General features: G+C 46.2%; 1 long non-coding RNA gene across 1 annotated transcript; it reads left to right on the top strand.

The window, feature by feature from the left end:
- The first annotated feature begins 9,144 nt into the window (after positions 1–9,144).
- On the top strand, positions 9,145–17,681 carry LOC108582599. The gene is made up of 4 exons (XR_002517900.2): positions 9,145–9,765; positions 10,326–10,477; positions 14,425–15,844; positions 17,519–17,681. It is a non-coding gene; the product is annotated as an uncharacterized LOC108582599 (long non-coding RNA).
- The last annotated feature ends 815 nt before the right edge of the window (positions 17,682–18,496 follow it).

The raw sequence follows: 18,496 nt of genomic DNA, 5'->3' as shown, positions 1-18,496 counted from the left end.
CTCCCTCCAGCTCCTGTCCTCCCTCCAGAGCCCCTCACTTTCCTGCCTTGCAGGTGCATCTGCAGAAGTAGCTGCATCAAGTCTCCCCTGCGGCAGCCTGGGCGGTGTGAGCTGAAGCCTCGCCACTACAAAAGGATCCTTCTGTTTGTCTGTCTTCATCTGGGAGCCTGGGGAGCATCTCATGTCTGCATCAGTGTTGCCACAAGGTCTTGACCCATTGCCCTTGCTTCAGAGGGCAGGATCTGCAGCCCAGAGGCGTTAAGTGACTTTCCAGAAGTCAGGCAAGGGAATGATGGCTCAATTTCCTGGCTGGAACCTTCTGACTAGTCCCTATTCTCTTACTCTCCCCTGTTCCTGCCCTATCTATCCTCTGATACTGACAGCAGGCGTGCAGACTCCTGGCGAAGAGAGGGATCACAAACTCAGACAGGAAGGCGCGACGAGAAGCCATGTGGCTTGCGCCTGCCTCTAGGCAAGATTAGGCTAAACTCCTGTGGGTCTTGCTTACCCCTGCTGGTATAGCAGAGATGTCTCTGGTAGGAGGAAGGGAGGGGGATGTGGTGGGCAGACTATTCTCGGGGACTTGATAATTATTGCTTTGTTTCCTTAACCATCCATGATCCCAGCCCTTGGGTGTACCTTCTGATCTCCCCTTCTCCCTCCCTTCTTGTTCAAAGTCTATGGTTTTACTGCTTAAAAAAAAAAATTTGTCAGCCACTCCCAGCTTTTACGATTCTGAAAGTGTCAAGACCAGTTAAGAGTTGTGTGTTGTGTTTTGTTTTGACGTCTCTAAAGAAAGCCATGGGGAAGAGCCCTAGAGAGGCTTAGCTTCAGGGAAATCCTGAGCCTTAGAGAAAGGAGCGCAGGGGTTTCCCCCAGTACATATACAGGCTTCCATCTTTTTACTGCTGCCTCCAATGATTCTTAGTGACACCGAGGTTGAAATGGGATGTGTGGTCCAATTACTGGCCTGGCATGGGGCAGCAGTAACCTTGGGGAGGAGGAAAGGGAGAGTGATTGCCAGGGGGCACCTGGGAGGCAGGCAATATTCTATTTCTTGACCTAGATGGTGTTTATATGGGTTGTGCTGCTTTGCTTGAGCTATACATTTGTGTTTGTGCATTGCTATATGTGTGTTATTACACCTTACAATAAAAAATTTAAAGAAAAAGAACTTTGGCTTAAGAGTCAGAGTATTTGGGTTCAGTCTTGGCTGTTCCACTTATTTGTCATGGTATCACAGGATAATCACCTTAATCTCCGTGATCCTCAATTTTCACATCATAAAATGAGATCAAAAGCCTTGAAACTCTGACCATGTGCCATGGCTCATGCCTATAATCCTAGTGCTTTGGGAGGCTGAAGTGGGAGGCTTGCTTGAGCCCAGAAGTTCAAGGCTGCAGTGAGCTAGGATGGTACCACTGTACTCCAGCCTGGGTGACAGAGCAAGACTCTGTCTCTAAAAAACCAACGAAAGCATGGTTCACATGTGAAATATGATGCTATTTTATGGAGAGCCAGGTAAAGTTGGGGATCAGCAGGAGGGTAAAGGCTGCCGATGGGAATGGGGCCAGCCACAGAAAGGTCAGCAGCGGTGCTTTAGGTCTGGGGGAGAACGTTAGTGTTAGTTTCCTAGAGCTGCTGGAACAAATTACCACAAACTGGGTAGTTTAAAGCAAAAATCTATTTTTTCACTGTTCGAGAGGCTAGAAGTCTAAAATCAAGATACGGGCAGAGTCACTTTCTCTAAGCCTCCGGAGAGGAATCCTTACTTGCTTCTTCCTAGCATCCCGTGGCTCCCAACAATCCTTGGCATTCCTGGGCCTGTGGCTGCGTCACTCCGACCTCTGCCTCTGTCTTCGCATAGCCTTCTTTGTGTATCTTTGTACCCAAACCTGCCTCTTTTTTCTTTATAGACACCACACCCTAATCTAGTATGACTTCATCTTAACTTGATTACATCTGCAAAGACCCTATTTCCAATTATGGTCACATTCACAGGGGGCTAGGACTTCAGCCTATCTTTCTGGGGCACACAATTCAACTTACTACCATGGTATTCTATGTAGGACGACAGAAAATCCAGACTCAGACCCCACTTCTACCATTTTGTGGCCTTGCGTACTGGCTTCTCAACTTAAAGGAGAAAGTAAGTAGGCAACTAAGCTTTGTTAAGTGACTGCAATGTCATGGAAGGGTATTGTGAAGTTGGTGGTATCCTTCTATTTTACAGATAAGGAGATTGATCCAGGAAGGGGCGCAAAGGCTACCCAAGCATACGGCTGGTAAGAAAGGTTTCCTGGAATGTGAGTGGTGATGGGTTTGAGTCCATCTGGATTTCAAGTTTGACATAGTGAAAGCCTTATGGTTTCATAAAATACCAGAGGGTTGATTCTTGGTCCGCAAGTGAATCAGAAGATGGGAGATTAAATAAACTGTTGTTGAAACCAGAAACCAAGACTTGTACCGGCCTTGGGGAAATGGCTCAGACTGCTAGAGTCCTGAGACAGGGTGCACGACTATGTCATTCCCTCTGGGCAGTGGCCAGTGCAGCACAGAGCCCTGCTCTGGACATGTGATGTGGACCTTGAAGGACAGGGCAGTTTCAAATCTGTGCTCTCTCTGCAACTGAAGTGGTGCACAGCTGCAACCCTACAGTGCCTTGACCCCGACTGGGCATGAATAGGTTCCCATCTTGAATTGTCTGTGGGTGGTCGGCCTGTCCACCTGTCCTCTACAGTCTGAGAGACCCCCAGAGCTTCCCTCTGCTGGGCATGCAGCACAGCCCACCTCCCAGGCACTGTCTGAATGTAAGCACTGTGCTAGGGACGCAGAGGAGGAACGGGTTTTCCCACTCTGAGGAGTTGGCCCTGTATCTGGGGGACATTCCCTTTTCTGAACCCTCTGGCCAGCTCCTTCTCAGGGGCCTAGCTCTCCAGCAGGTAAGGATTGATCTTCTTTTGCCCTGGCCCTTTCGTGGGGCCACAGCTGCGGTTGCCAACAGTTCTGGTCACAGCTCCAGGTGCAGGGGAAAGGAAAAAAGCGGTGGTGTTTGCTCATTTAACAGCTTTGAATAGAGCCTTTCAGAAGGGCCTTTGCTTGGCTGGCTCTCTGGCGGCCAGCAGAAACTGCTGCCAGGTATATCAACAGCCTTGGAGAAGTTGTCTGTTCCAGCCTTTTCCTTTCAACAGGCCAGTCACCTAGAGAAGACTAAAGATGTCCCAGGGTTTGCTCCCTACCATTTAGGCTGCACTGGATGGGGCCAAGGGACCACAGCTGGAGTCAGAAATCGACAGGGTCCCTTGGATCAATGGCTCCCAAACTTGAATCTACCCAGGACCACCGAGGACAGTGGGTTCTCAGACTGGAATTGCATCAGAATCACCTGAGGAGTTGTTAGTGCAGTTCTAATAAGTTCTCAGGTGTGGCTGCTGCTGGGGATCACACTTTAAGGACTACTGATCCAGGGAGTTATAAACACAGAGTCTCAGGCCCTTATCCAGGAGATTCTTGGTTTGAATTGGATGGGGCCTAGGAATCTATATGTTATCAAGCTTGCGGGTGATTCTGAAACACAAGGTGTAAGAAACCAGTGCCTTTGATCTGCATTAAGTCAGTGTGTCCCAAAGATACACTCAGGGGGTAGTCAGGAGGTGGACTTTGGGCCCATTTAGGGCAAGGGAAGTTATATATATATAGAGAGAGAGACATCTCTGTACTTAGCAGCAAGCAGCAGGAAAGAAGTGTGAAATGAGGGTTTATTGCTGAGTGAAAACTGGGACTGCCCCTAAAGTAGATGGAGATTATGTGCTTTGCTTTTTTAGTAGGTGAGAAATGAGATGTAGCTGGGGGTTCTGGTTATACTCTGTGACTTTGCTCAGCCTATCAGGGGATTATTTCCCCAACTTTGGACCAAGAGTCAAATAAGAGTCCTGTACCTTCTTGGCTCCTCAAAATTTCCCTCTTCCTAAAATGGATAGAGTAGTGCAAGTCTTTGAGATTAGAAGGAAAAATGAATTTAAATCATAATTAGCATCTTTGAGCTTCTGGCCATATTTGGGGCACAGCCTGGTGAAATGGGGCAAGGCGCAGGGGTGGGGGGCAGGGAAAATGAGGGCAGTCCTTGCTAGAGGTCCCAGCTGCAGGGCCTGGGAGGGGTCCAAATGGAAAAAGCAGAGACGGCAAATAGGATTCAGTTCCCATGCTGGGTGTAATGGATTGGTAGTGGCTGTCTGGAGCTCTGTGTCAAGGGGGATTTTAAGTCTTGCTTTAGCAGAAGAAAATAGGAAAGAGTGATGTGATCAATTAAGAATGGCTACCATGGATGTCTAATTGGGATTTTCTGTCCCTGGGGAGGAGCAGGAGGGCCAGGAGATGAAACAGCTTCCAGAAACAGGTTCAACAGATGGAGCCTTCACTATAAGGCTGGTGGAGAAGTCTAGGTCCTGATGGGATAAGGAACTGGGGCTCAAGAACAAAACAGAAAAAAGCCAGTTATCAGGCCTGGGGCCTGCAGTGAGAGGGGCACGAACAGCTAGGGCATGTGACACATAGTCCCAGAGCACTGGGCCTGAGCAGCTTCAATCCCTCCCGCACAGGACCAGGATGGGGATGCAAGGACTGTGCTGTGGCCCCTGGTCACCTGGAATGGTGACCAGGCAAGGCTGCCCGCTGTGGCAGCCTATTCTGACTCATTCTGGAAAGAACACAGATTGGGTTCCTTGGGGCTCCAGAGTCCTGTTGGCAATGCTGACCTCTCCACCCTAACCTCTTCCATCCAGCCTCTGCTGAGGGACTGGCCAGGCCTGGACAAGTCATTTCGGAAGTGTCTGCAATCAGAAGAAAAAGAAAATAGCAAGGATCTGGGAGATCCATTAATTTTTCCACCCGGTGTCCTGACACCTGATTTTCCACTAGGGAAATTCATAGGATGCCTCTGCCTCCTTGACCTCTGTGGCCCTGGCTGGGGATCCTGACTTTGTTGCTTCATCTCATCCTTCAGAAGATGACCTTGCATCAACTCAGGCAAAGCTTAACACCCAGGATTTCCCACCCCACCCTCCAACGTCCTGTCGCTTGTGCAATCCCAGTTTCTGCTACAAGCCTGTGCACATTCCTATCTGAGGACAGAAGAGGTCGTGATGGGCTCACAATTAAGTTCCTGGAGCACCAGAGTGGAGCCAATTAGTATGCAAGGCCTAAACAAATCTCGCGCAGCAGGCTGGGGTTGACAATCTGGTCTTAGGGTTTTGGGGCTCTGAGCAGAACTGGCTAAGGAGAGGAAGCGATAAGGAGGCAGCCCCTTCCACCCTCCCACTCCCCTCAAATAACAGGACTGTGGAAAGCGACCTTTGACTGGTGCCCAAGACATACAAATCAACCCCCTAGGAGCATTTCATCTTCCCAGGCTGGCACTCAGAGAAGCCTCTTATTTCTTCCCCAGGGTCCCAGGACCTTTGTCATTTTTCCTCTCCTGCTCACTGTGCAACCACTATTCTGTCCCAGTACCAGCGAGAAGTGGCCTTTCCAGGTCCTTCTCCCTGGCTCCTCCACCTTCCAAACCACAAGTACACAGGGTCCATTTAATGATGTCTCTATGTAGAAATAGACAAGAGAATAGGGAGTGCCCTCAGAGGATTTATAAACCCTTTGTACCAGGAGGAAAAGAGGAAGCAGGGCAGTGACTGACCTACAGTGACATGGGAGGCCAGTGATGCCTCCGGGTCTCACTGCTCTTGGGGGTACATCTGTTCCTCCTAACAAGATTGTACATTCGTTGTGAGTGGGAACTATGTCCATACATCTTCAAAGATCCATAAGATCTTGTAGTGTCTGACACACAGTATGTGCTCAATAAATGTTTCGTTCCTTCATTCATTTTTTCCCACAAGATTTATTGAGTGCCTCTATGTGCCAAGCATGGGGACTACAATGACAAAAAGGGCTGTGGAGTCCCTGATTTCAAGGAACGATGACTAGAGGAAGATGTGAACACCCATAATTGCAGAAGAAGATCAAAAGTCATGATAGACTCTGTTAGGGTGGAGAGTTATCTAAGGCTTCCCAGGGAGACCTGAAGGGTCAGTAGGACCTTGTCAGGTGTTAATGAAGAGAAAGAATTATGGCAGACAAAGGGAACAGATTTTGTCATTCCTGAGAAGCGTGGAGGCACCCACGGGAAGTTATTACGTAAGTGACCAGACTGAAATGCAAATGGAAGATGCCTTTCTTTCTCATAATCTCTTCTCTGAACCCCTTCATTATCTTCCTTTTAGCGTGGAGGGGATGGGTGGTAAGTGCGAAAGATGGAGCTCAGCTAACCTATCCTCCTCTCAGTTCTTCTCTAGACTACCTCTCCCCTTTCAACTCTCACACCTATTAAAAGAGGAAAAAGGGTGACAGTGCGGCATAATGGTTAAGAGCAGAGACTTTGGAGTAAGACTTCCTGAGATCAAATTAGGCTTTCATACTTACTAGCTATGTGATCTTAGAACACCCTCTCTGTGCCTCTGTTTCCTAATCTGTATAATGAAGACAACAGCAGAACCTACTTCGTAAGTTTACTGTGAGAAGGAAATAATCCATGTACAGCACATAGGAATAGCACTTGCACATCGGAAATGGTTAGTAAGTGCTAGCGATCTTTACTAATCCCATTTTGATGGCTAATGTTACAGAATTATGATACCTCGGATTCTCTCTGGATCATCTCTTATTTCAGACTCTATAGAACTGGCTCCTGAAGCCAGTAGTTCCCAAACTTTGGTGTGCATCTGGATTCCCTGTGGTGCCACTGAGGCAGCCAAGGAGACTCAGCCTCTGGAGATTCGCATTCAGTGGTTCTGCATAGGGGCCTAGGAGTCTGTAATTTTAAGTCTCCCCGGGTCTTTCTCATGAACACCAAGGACTGCAATGTTGGGCCATTTGTTTCCTTTTCAGATTTAGGGACTTGAAGATCTTCCCCTATCTCTCCTGTCCCTCAGGGCTGGATTAATTGAGGGACTTTGTTACCTTAGAGAAGCACACCTGGGGGAGGGATGTGAATGTATTCGCATCTTGTTAGCCATCAGGAAGGGATGTGGACAATCTGGTATAATGGAGAGGGGGTCAGTGCCAATGATGAAGATCCCCAGAGGGGTGTGAGCAGGTAGACAGGCACAAACGCACACATGTGCTTGACACTGCAACTCAGCTTCCAGCACTCTAGCTACAGTGGAACTGAGGGAGGGCAGGGTGTAGAGAAGGGACCTCAGGGCCAAATTTCTTTGTCACTTTGGCAACACCTGCACCACTTTCTGGCCCAGGGCTCTGGCTGCCGTCTTTGCCCTCAGCCTCTGCCACAGGTCCACAGTCTTCCTCATTCACCCCAGCAGGTGGCTTCCTGCATCATGCCATCCACGGCATTTCTCCATGTCTCCTGGGCCACAGGGCTGTCTCTGAAGGCCTTTCATAATCTGCTCCTTCTCTCCGATTAGCCTTATACAAGTCAGTTCTGCTCTGCAAGTTGCTGAGGTTAACTAGAACACAGACTGGCCCAGAGAAGTTAAAGGTGCAAAATGAAAAGGAGGGTGTATCATCCTGGGGGCATTGAAAGGAAGTGATATAAAAGTGATGGGGCCAGGCATGGTGGCTCACACCTGTAATTCCAGCACTTTGGGAGACCAAAGTGTGTGGATCATGAGGTCAGGAGTTTGAGTCCAGCCTGGCCAATATGGAGAAACCCCGTCTCTACTAAAAATACAAAAAATTAGCCAGGCATGGTGGCGCATGCCTGTAATCCTAGCTACTTGTGAAGCTGAGGCAGGAGAATCGCTTGAACCCAGGAGGTTACAGTGAGCCAGGATCCCAGCTACTGGGGAGGCTGAGGCAGGAGAATTACTTGAACCCAGGAGGCGGAGGTTGCAGTGAGCTGAGATCGCGCCACTGCACTTCAGCCTGGGCAACAGAGCAAAATTCTGTCTCGAGGGAAAAAAAAAAGTGATGAGCTGGCCAGGTTTTGGGAGGCCAAGGCAGGCGGATCACCTGAGGTCAGGAGTTCGAAACCAGCCTAGCCAACATGGTGAAACCCCATCTCTACTAAAAATACAAAAATTAGCCGGGCGTGGTGGCTGGTGCCTGTAATCCCAGCTACTTGGGAGGCTGAGGCAAAAGAATCGCTTGAACCTGGGAGACGGAGGTTGTGGTGAGCCAAGATCACGCCATTGCACTCCAGCCTGGGCGACAAGATGAAGATTCCGTCTCAAAAAAAAAAAAAAAAAAAAGTGATGGGCCTCTGGGCTGATGGTCCCAACCATTGGGACCACACAACTGCTGGGGAAATAAACCCCCAAAGGGCTGTTGGAGCAAGATGGCCAAAAAATGGTACCCTTGCCACCACACCCACTCTGCATCAGTCAATCCTGGCACTCAAGACCCAGGGCGGCTGCAAATGCTTCTCAATGGAGTGCCTGAGGGAGCCACCACCATGTTTGGGGATTGATGTGAAGGTAACACTTAGTGGGCATCCCTGTGTAGAAAAATAAGTGAAGCAGCTGAACTTCACCAAATAGTAAAAAACCAGCCCTAACAGACACCTGGTGAAGATATCTTCACCACGGGCAAAATAGGAAAGTAAGAAAGGGGCAGGGGTGAGCAGAGACTGGCTCCTCTTCTTCCTGGGAACACAGCTACCCTACATTTCCCAGCCTCCCTTGTGGCCATTTAACTGGACTCCAGCCAATGGAATGTGAGGAGAAGCCACGAGCCTCTTCCAGGCCTGGTGCATAAGTCTCCCCCACACAATCCTTTGCCATTTTCCCCTCCCACTCTGGGAGCCAGTGAATGAAGAGGGTGGAACCATAGAATAGAAGAAACCCAGATACAGATCACAGTTCAGAGGATAGCTGCCTGCCAGTCAGGAAAACCCATTTTGGACTTTATGGGAGCAATAAATGCATTTCTTTCTCTCTTTCTCTCTTTCTCTCTCTCTCTCTCTCTCTCTCTCTCTCTTCCCTCTCCTTCCCTCCTTCCTTCCTTCCCTTCCTTCCTTCCTTCCTTCCTTCCTTCCTTCCTTCCTTCCTTCCTTCCCTTCTTCTCTTTGTCTCACTATGTTACTAGCTGATTCATTCCTGGGCCAGAGATCCTCCCACCTCAGCCTCCCAAAGTGTTGGGATTACAGGCGTGAACCACCATGCCTGGCCAAAAACTAGATTTCTATCATATTTGATCCATAGAGAGTTTTAGGTTTATCATAGCAGTTAGTGTTGTCTTAACTAATACAAGGTGGAAGGGTAGGGCTTGCAGAGGCCCATGGCTGAGAGACCTTGATTAAGGTTGGAGGGGGGACAATATGGCAGTCTTAGACCCCAGGAAGAAAGTCCTCTCTTGTCCTGAGGTCCAGGAAAAGAAGAGGACTGGGGGCAGAGTGGAGGCATAGGCCATCCTGGAGTGGGGAGGAGAAAGAGAAGAAGGAAAGGGGACCGCTGGGGAGGCTGAGGCACAGACTCCAGGAGGGACTCCGCAGCTCTTCTACTGGCATCTCTGGTCTCCTGAATGCCAACACTGCTGACCACTCCCCTTCCTCCTCTTCACAACCTCTCCACTTTGGCCCCCTTTTCCCTTCTGTATTTCCTCCCATTTTCTGCCAAGACGAGGGCCTTACCACTTTTCTGGAGTAAGGTCAGAGAAGACCTTCAAGAAATGCCAGCTCTCAGAGCAAAATAACATAAACTGGTTCAAATGTTAGCTGAAGAGAGGCAGCTGCCTTTCATATTTGTACCAACAAAGGTTAAGTAAATCAATCACCCTTCAGGGTTAGTTCTCAGGGGAGGGAACGGAAGAGGAATTTGTGATCTGAGGCCAGCAGTCTTAGCTGAGAGTTTGGTGCATTTCAAGGGGCAGAAAACCTTTAGTTAAAAGCTATCTTAGTGCTAATCCAAAGGGAAATTGAGCCAAGTGAACTGCAAAGTAATTTCTGACCTTGGGACAAAGGGAAGGCAAGACTCTGCCAGCCCCCAGGCCTGAAGGGAACGCTGAGTTGATTAATGCTATGCCTGCAGGCTCTGTTCACTCTAATAAAATGATATTTAAAGGTGCAGTGTTTACCAAGTTATGGTCTCTAAGGGAGTGCAAAAGATTTCTAGAAAGGGTTCCAGGGCCTTCATGGTATGCTCCGTGCTTGCTCCCACCACCTCTCTTGTCTGTAGACTGTCACTGGGGTCCAGCGACAGTCTGCAGTGCTGTTTTGACTCCCCAGAGCCTTTTATGAAGGAGAACTTCCAAAGGATTAGACCCTGGAGCTCCCTTAAATACAAGCCAATGAAAATGGCATTTTTTTTCCCCCCTAGAAATGCTGTGACCTTAAAAGGAATAGTGGAGGCAGGAGGAAACAGAGGAAGCAAGAAGAATTTCCTGGAAGATAATTATTGTAATATAAGCATACTTCGGAGATATTGCAGGTTCCGTTCCAGACCGCTGCAACAGTGAATATCTCAATCAAGTGAGTCACATGAATTTTTTGGTTCCCTAGTGCATATAAAAATTATGTCTATACTATACTAGGGTCTATTAAGTGTGCAATAGCATTATGTCTAAAAAACATTGCACATATCTTAATTTAAAAACACTTTGTTGCTAAAAATGCTAATGAACATCTGAGCCTTCAGCAAGTCATAACCTTTTTGCAAGAGGAAGGTCTGGCCTAATGTTGATGGCTGCTGACTGATCAGGGTGGTGGTCACTGAAGACTGAAGTGGCTGTGGCAATTTCTTAAAACAAGATAAGGAAGTTTACCACATTGATTGACTCTTCCTTCCACGAAAGATTTCTCTGTAGCATGTGATGCTGTTTGAGAGTATTTTACCCAGAGTGGAACTTGTTTCAAAATTGGAGTCAGTCTTCAAACTCTGCCACTGCTTTATCAATTAAGTTTATGGAATATTCTAAATCTTTTGTTGTCACTTCAACAATGTTCACAGCATCTTCACCAGGAGTAGATTCTATCTTAAGAAGCCACGTTCTTTGCTCATCCAGAAGCTGCAACTCCTCATCATGAGATTTCAGCAGTTTGGTCCCATCTTCAGGCTCTGCTTCTAGTTCTCTTGCTATTTCCACCACATCTGCAATGACTTCCCCTACTGAAGTCTTGAACCCCTCAAAGTAATCCATGAGGGTGAGAATAAACTTCTTCCAATTTCCTATTAATGCTGATATTTTGACCTTGATTGTTCTTAATGGCATCTAGAATGGTGAATCCCTTCCGGAAGGTTTTCAACTAACTTTGCCCAGATTCATCAGAGGAATCATTATCTATGGCAGCTATAGCGTTACAAAATGTATTTCTTATATCATAAGACTTGAAAGTTGAAATTATTCCTTAATCCATGGGTTGCAGAATGGATGTTGTGTTAGCAGGCATGACAATATTAATCTCCTTGTGCATCTCCATCAGAGCTCTTGGGTAGCCAGGTTTATTGTCAACAAGCAGTAATATTTTGAAAGGAACCTTTCTTTCTGAACAGTATGTCTCAACAGTGGACTTAAAATAGTTCATAAACCATATTGGAAACAGATGTGCTGTCATCCAGTCTTTGTTGCCCCATTTATAGAGCATAGACACAGTATACAGGGTCTCACTCTGCTGCCCAGGCTGGAGTGCAGTGGCACAATCATAGCTCCCTACAGCCTTGAACTCCTGGTCCCAAGCAATCCTCCTGCTTTAGCCTCCAAAGTAGCTGCAACTACAGGTACACACCATAACACCTGGCTAAAGTTTTTTGTTTGTTTGTTTGTTTGTTTTAATTTTGTAGAGACGAGGTCTCGCTCTGTTGCCCAGGCTGGTCTTGAACTCCTGGGCTTAAGTGATTCTCCCATCTCAGCTTCTCAAAGACCTGGGATTACAGGCGTGAGCCACTGCTCCTAGCCGCATAATTCCTTAGAGTTTTCAAAATGGTAAATGAGCATTGACTGCAACTTAAAGCCACCAGCTGCATTAGCCCGTAACATGAGAGTCAGCCTGTCTTCTGAAACTTTGAAGCCAGGCTTTGACTTCTCCTCTCTAGCTAAGAAAGTGTTAGATGGCATCTTCTTTTTTAAAGAGGAAGGCTGTTTTATCTACATTGAAAAGCTGTTGTTTAGTGTAGTCACCTTCATAAGTTATCTTAGCTAGATCTTCTAGATAACTTGCTGCAGTGTCTACATCAGTATTTGGTGCTGCATCTTGTACTTCTATGTTATGGAGATGACTTCTTTCCTTAAACTTAATGAACCAACCTCTGCTAGCTTCAGACTTTTCTTCTGCAGCTTCCTGACCTCTCTCAGCCTTCTTCCATGGGGATGAAGAGAGTTAGGGCCTTGCTCTGAATTACGCTTTGGCTCAAGGGAGTATTGTGCCTGGTTTGATCTATCCAGACCACTAAAATTTTCTCTCTATCAGGAGTAAGGCTGTTTTCTTTCTTATCATTCATGTGTTCACTGGAATAGCACTTTTAATTTTCTTCAGGAACTTTTCCTTTACATTCAAAACTTGGCTGTTTGGCATAAGAGGCCTAGCTTTCGGCCTGTCTCAGCTTTGGACATACCTTCCTCACTAAGTTTAACAGTTTCTAGCTTTCCGTGTAAAGTGAGACACGTGACTCTTGAACACTTAGAGGCCATCGTAAGGTTATTGGTTGGCTTAATTTCAATGTTGTGTGTCTTAGGGAATAGGGAGGCAAAGGAGAAGAAGAGAGATGGGGGAAAGCTGGTGGGAGCAGTCAGAACACATACATTTATCAACTGAGTTTGCCATCTTACATGGGTGCGGTTCATGACACCACAGAACAATTACAGTAGTAGCATCAGAGATCGCTGATCACAGGTCACCGTAACAGGTATGATAATAATAAAAATGTTTGAAATAATGTGAGAATTACTAAGATGTGACACAGAGACAGAAAGTTGGAAAACATGCTGTTGGAAAATTGGCACCAATAGATTTGTTTGACATAGGGTTGTCACCAAGCTTCAAGTTTTTAAAAAAGTCATGTCTGCAGAGTGCAATAAAGCAAAGTACAATAAAATGAGGCATGACTGACTATAAAACTTCAGATCTAAACTATCTGAGAACTGGTAGCAACAGTATAACGTAGAGGAAAAAGCATGAGTTCTAGAATCCCGGAGTTATGAATATATCTTTATTTCACCCTCTTTTAGAAAGAACAGATTTTTCTAGGTACACAATTTCAGGTTGAGAGGTTTGTTTTTTCTTTCTCTTAATATGGTTCCACTTTCTTCGAGCTTCCATTATTACTACTGGGGATTCTACAATAAATCTATGCCATTATTTTGCAGGTGATTTCTCTTTTCTGTCTTACTGGTTATAAGATCTCTTTGACTCTATTATTTTTCAGGTTTTCTGAAATGTGTCTAGTAATGAATTTAGTTTTGTTTATTCTGCTTGGTATATGTTGTATCCTCTATCTATGGACTCGTGTTTCTCCTCTGAGAAATTATCTTCAAATATTCACTGTCTTCTCTCCTTCTGGAATTCTGATTAGATGTTTATTCAATTTCTCATTCCATCCTCCATTATTGCTTCATGCCTTTACATATTCTAACTGTTAGTCTTAATAATTTCTTCAGATTTATCTTCTGGTTTACTAATTTTCTCTTCAGCTATGTTTAATCTTCTACTTAAACTCTTTATTGTGTTTTAAAATTCAAAAATTATTTCATCATTTACTAGCTTTGTGGCCTTGGACAAGTGTCTCCACCTCTGTGTGCTATTTTTCTCACCTGTGGAATAGGATAATAATTACCCTTACATGATTGTGGTGGAAATTAAGTAAGTTGATGAACACAAAGCCAGTGATCCATGCTATTATAATAAATCCCCCATAAACATAAGATTCTTACAAATTCCAGAGGTTGGCCAGGCACAGTGGCTCACACCTGTAATCCCAGCACTTTGGGAGGCTGAGGCAGGTGGATCACTTGAGGTCAGGAGTTCAAGACCAGCCTGGCCAACATGACAAAACCCCATCTCTACTAAAAATACAAAAATTAGCTGGGCATGATGGTGCACGCCTGTAGTCTCAGCTACTTGGGAGGCTGTGGCGGGAGACTCGCTTGAACCTGGGAGGTAGAGATTGCAGTGAGCCGAGATTGCGCCACTGCACTCCAGCCTGGGTGACAGAGTGAGACTCTGTCTCAAACAAACAAATAAACAAACAAACAAACTTCCAGAGGTTGTTCTGATGATTGTATGAACCTCCATGATTCTGATTCTAATTCATCTCAGAGAACTAAGAGTCTTCTCTTAGAATCACCTGGAACAAACTTCATAAACACTTCAGAAAGCCTTTATCATATCTCACAACCCATAAAGAAGTAGACATTTTCTGTTGTTTCTAATCCCATTATGCTACAACAGGATCTCATGTCTTTGTGTCTTTTTGTCCTTAAAAGGAAGATGACCACGGCCCCTCTGTTCCCTCGCCTATATGCCAAACGGATCCACAGCTAGAGACAAGCTCCTTCCCTTTGAACAGTGGGAAGCAGGCCAAGATGTTTTAAAGACAGATGGAATCAGCTGCAGAGAAGCAAGGTTAGACTTGATTCGTCTAAATCTGTCCCCTTCAGGGCCCCCTCCTACACCCTTCCCCTGACAACTGAGTGATAAAATTCTATCCCTGGATGAAGTCAACAATCCTTATCATGACAGAAAACTGCAAATATTTGGTGTTTTTCCATTACACACAGGGCTTAAGGGAACATAGGGAATCTCAAAACAGAAATGTGTTTGGGTGTGTGTGTATGTGTGTGTGTGTTCAATCCTCTCTTCAAAATATTTCAGCTCCTCTATTTTTAGAAGACGATGACATTCTCCCAGCATTTCAACCAGGTTTTCAGAAGTCACGAGGCTCAGTCCTGCACGCACACAATCACATCTGCCTATACAAAGACACAGACAGAGAAACATACACAGCTACTCACACATAATTTCATACACGTTTAAAACCCAGGCATCTAGAAAATGACACTCACATATGCCCATCTACACACATACATGTATACCTGCATCTGGGTTCACAACGGACCACACCCTAACACGTTCATACACATACATACCACACTGTAACACATAATGTGAATAAATAGAAACTAGTGAATAGAGCTATTTCTGCAGTGTCCCTCGGCATATACTAACATGAAGTGCATGTGCAAAGTGCATCTTGCTTGTGGTTAATTCACCATCAGATTTTAGGGTAGACAAACACCTATTTTCAGGGCATGTCAGAAATCTAGCTGAATTCCTAAACCTGCTAGGTTCCCCATCTCCTTCTTCTGTCCTTGGCCCTCAAGTGAAATGACCTAACTTCAAATGGACTCAGGGGTGGGGGTATTTCAGCTCAGAACAGGAGATCCTTGAACATGGGCCCTTGACAGGGTCCATGAGGCTAGGCAATGTCCACTACGAAAAGAGAAATAAATAGCTCCACCATTGGAAACAAGTGTCCAGAAAGCTGCAAGTTTATCCTGTACTAGAGCCAATGAACAACCAGGTGCTGATCACATCCCCGGGGAAGCGGGGAGGGCGATGCAGGCACAGATGGGGTCCTGTTGTAGGAGAGAGACCGGAGGGCAGGAAGGGAGGAAAATCTGAATCCATAAGCTTTCGCTTTATGCAAACCAGACTCATAAGTTTTCTTTATTTCAGCTGGAACTCACAGCACAGCTGCTTTATTTACTTACCTACTGGCTGCATTTCTGAGAACCAGTTTTATTCCTGTTCAAAGGAAGCCAGGCAGAGTTGGGAAAATATTTTCCTAGCCAGCTCCTTAGCACTGCTGTCTGAGGGAAACCATCTGGCCAAGATGCCCTTCAAGTGAGTAAATGCAGTATTGCCCTCTCCCTGCACAGAGGAGGGGGCATGCACTGGACAGGGAAAATGGCAGGCTCCTAGGGTGGGCTGAAGCTGTGGTTATTCCAACTGACCCTTCTGGGCCCCTGGAGTCCAGTGATATGCTGGTAAAGGTTTAACAATCAGCTGTCTGGGAGTTAGGGGTGGGGCATTGCCTTGCAGCGTTTGCTGATTTCCATGGCCCGTTTGGAACTACCTAAGTGAAGTCACTGAGTGTGGGGGTAGGAGGAGATGCCCAGGAGCATCCCATTTCATAGTATTTCTACCATGTACATGCAGTAGGGGGTATGTAACCTCAAGAGGGAAGATACTAATCAATACAGTAAAATAATTAGCAAGTGATGAGTTTTGAGTATTTATTACCTTTATTTTTAATGTGATATAATTTTAAATTTATATAATTTATTTTCAAATGACGTATGCCTCTAACAACTGACTCTCAGAGTTCTGGAAAATTTCACTGTCAGTTCTTGCGAGACAGGATGGGCTGGCTCTGGAGCACTGCTGTTGGAGTCCCTCTTTTACTTAGAGAATAAATGTGCAAGTGTTAAAATCACTCCCTTTAGAAGCCCAGGCCGTATCATGGGAGATTTAGTGAGGGCTCTATTTCCTTAAGGAGATTCTGTCTTCAGAAGGCGGAATAGACACCTGCTTGGGAAAGAACAGAGGTTGAAAAACACCATGAAGTTTTTTTTTTTTTTTTTTTTGGTTCTACCCACCATGTGTACTTGACCAAGACAACAAGGCACACAAGTCGCAGGTTCTGCCTTGCCTGGGTAGCTCCTGACTGTATATGCTTCAGCTTATAGAGTCAAAACAACTTGGCAGCATCTAGCTTGGTTCCTCTGGGACCCTTGTGCTCTAAGGATAGTTCTCTGGCTGCAGTTCCCTGGCATTTTCCAGGTCTTGAGCTCCAGCGTCTTGACCAGGTTAGCAGGATGGTGCCAGAGGGTCTGTGGGCATAAGATTTTCCATTATTTCCTACACCCTGTCTAGAGGAGTTGGGATATTTCTTGTCTCCTAGAACTCTCTCATGGGAAAAACTCTTATATGAGAGAGAGAACATTTTACCCAACTGGAGTCAGGGAAAGTTACGCATCTGACCTCCGAGCTTCTGAAAAATCACTGAGCTTTATCAAAAGCACACAGGTCCAGAAGTGGAAATTTATAGGACAAAGGAAAATAGGAAATGAAACTTGGAGGGGAAACCCTCTTAGTGTTGTTGCAATGCCAAGAACTGGGGGAGGGTTTACGGCTGTACTAGTTTGTTGAAGGATGAACAGGACACACCAGGGACCAGAGGGTCAGAACAACAGATAACCAGAAATGAAGAGGTCAATGGGTGGGAAAGTGGGAGTGAATGGTGTTGATAGATTTGTTTCTCCCATTTTAGGGTTGTTCTGTAATTGCTGCCTATAGTCACAATCACACCTACAATTCTTCCTAGTCATTAAGAACTTTGCTGCCCTAGCCCTGAAATTTTCCTCCTGTCTTCACTTCCTTCCCAACCCAGTATAGATTCTGTGGCCCTTCATAACCACCCTTTTGGGCATATCCTGGTCTTCCTCCAACATACTTTCCCAGCAAAACCCTAACCTTATGTAGATCCAGCTCTCTGCTCATTCTGTACCATTCCAGGCAAGCAAACGTGGCCAGAGGAAAACCACAACTGTGTGGACTGATTCTACCCTGAATACAAGATGATGCATCTCTAACGAGGCTCAGAACTGCCTGTAAGTCCAGCTACACTTCCCTAGTCAATCCACACCCTTGATCCCCAGCTACAGTGGACGAACAGCCCCTACTCCTATTGAGGCAGCTCCCCCACCCCCCACCCCCACTTAAACATTGGATCGATCCCATCTACTTCTGTCTACTTAGGACCTTTGGTCCTGCTGATATCCCCTCTCCCTCTTGAAACGTCAGTTATTTCCTTTCCACTGAATCAAAACTCCAAATTTCTTAGGACATTTAAACTTCTCCTCTCTCTCAGCCCTTGTCTGCATCAGGCCAGGCGCTGCAGTGGGGAATTATGGATGGTGATGAACTTCGTCTGTTTCCCGGCTGTGTGCATCTCTTCCTCCTCCCCTTCTCACTAGGCTGCCTCTCGTCTTCTGGGGCTGCTGCTCTGGGAGAGGGAGGAGATGCAAGGAGCAGGAAAGGTCTTGCTTGGCTGGTACTCTTGTAGGATAGTACAGAGTTTTCTGGCTGTGGCCAGTGTTTAAAGCTGACTTTCTTCTCTTGGGTCTTACATAGGTTTCTTACACAGGGGTTGGTCTCCTCTGCTGGCAACTTCCTTGATACTGACCCTGCCTTTCCTCCTGCTCTCCATTCATCACTCCCTCCTTAGCGCCTAGGCATCCTTTAGTCCACAGCATACAGACTCTTTTTAGGACCCCACTATTCCTCCAGGCAGGCTATATGAACATCCCCAGGCCACTATCCCTTGCTGGGCTCTCATCAGCAATTTGGTCCTACTGTCATGGGATTACGGCTACTTCCCAACACAGCAGTCTTTACTTGGCTGTGCCCAGGCAGACAACCAGCCACAGCTTCTTGCCTTCATTACCTTTGCAGGCATGGGTCCAGCTCCAGTCGCTTATTTCTATTATGGTG

Source organism: Papio anubis, chromosome 1, assembly GCF_008728515.1.
Source record: "Papio anubis isolate 15944 chromosome 1, Panubis1.0, whole genome shotgun sequence".
In the NCBI taxonomy this organism is placed as follows: domain Eukaryota; kingdom Metazoa; phylum Chordata; class Mammalia; order Primates; family Cercopithecidae; genus Papio; species Papio anubis.
The sequence above is the reverse complement of the archived record's forward strand: the minus strand, read 5'-3'. Positions and strand labels throughout refer to the sequence as shown.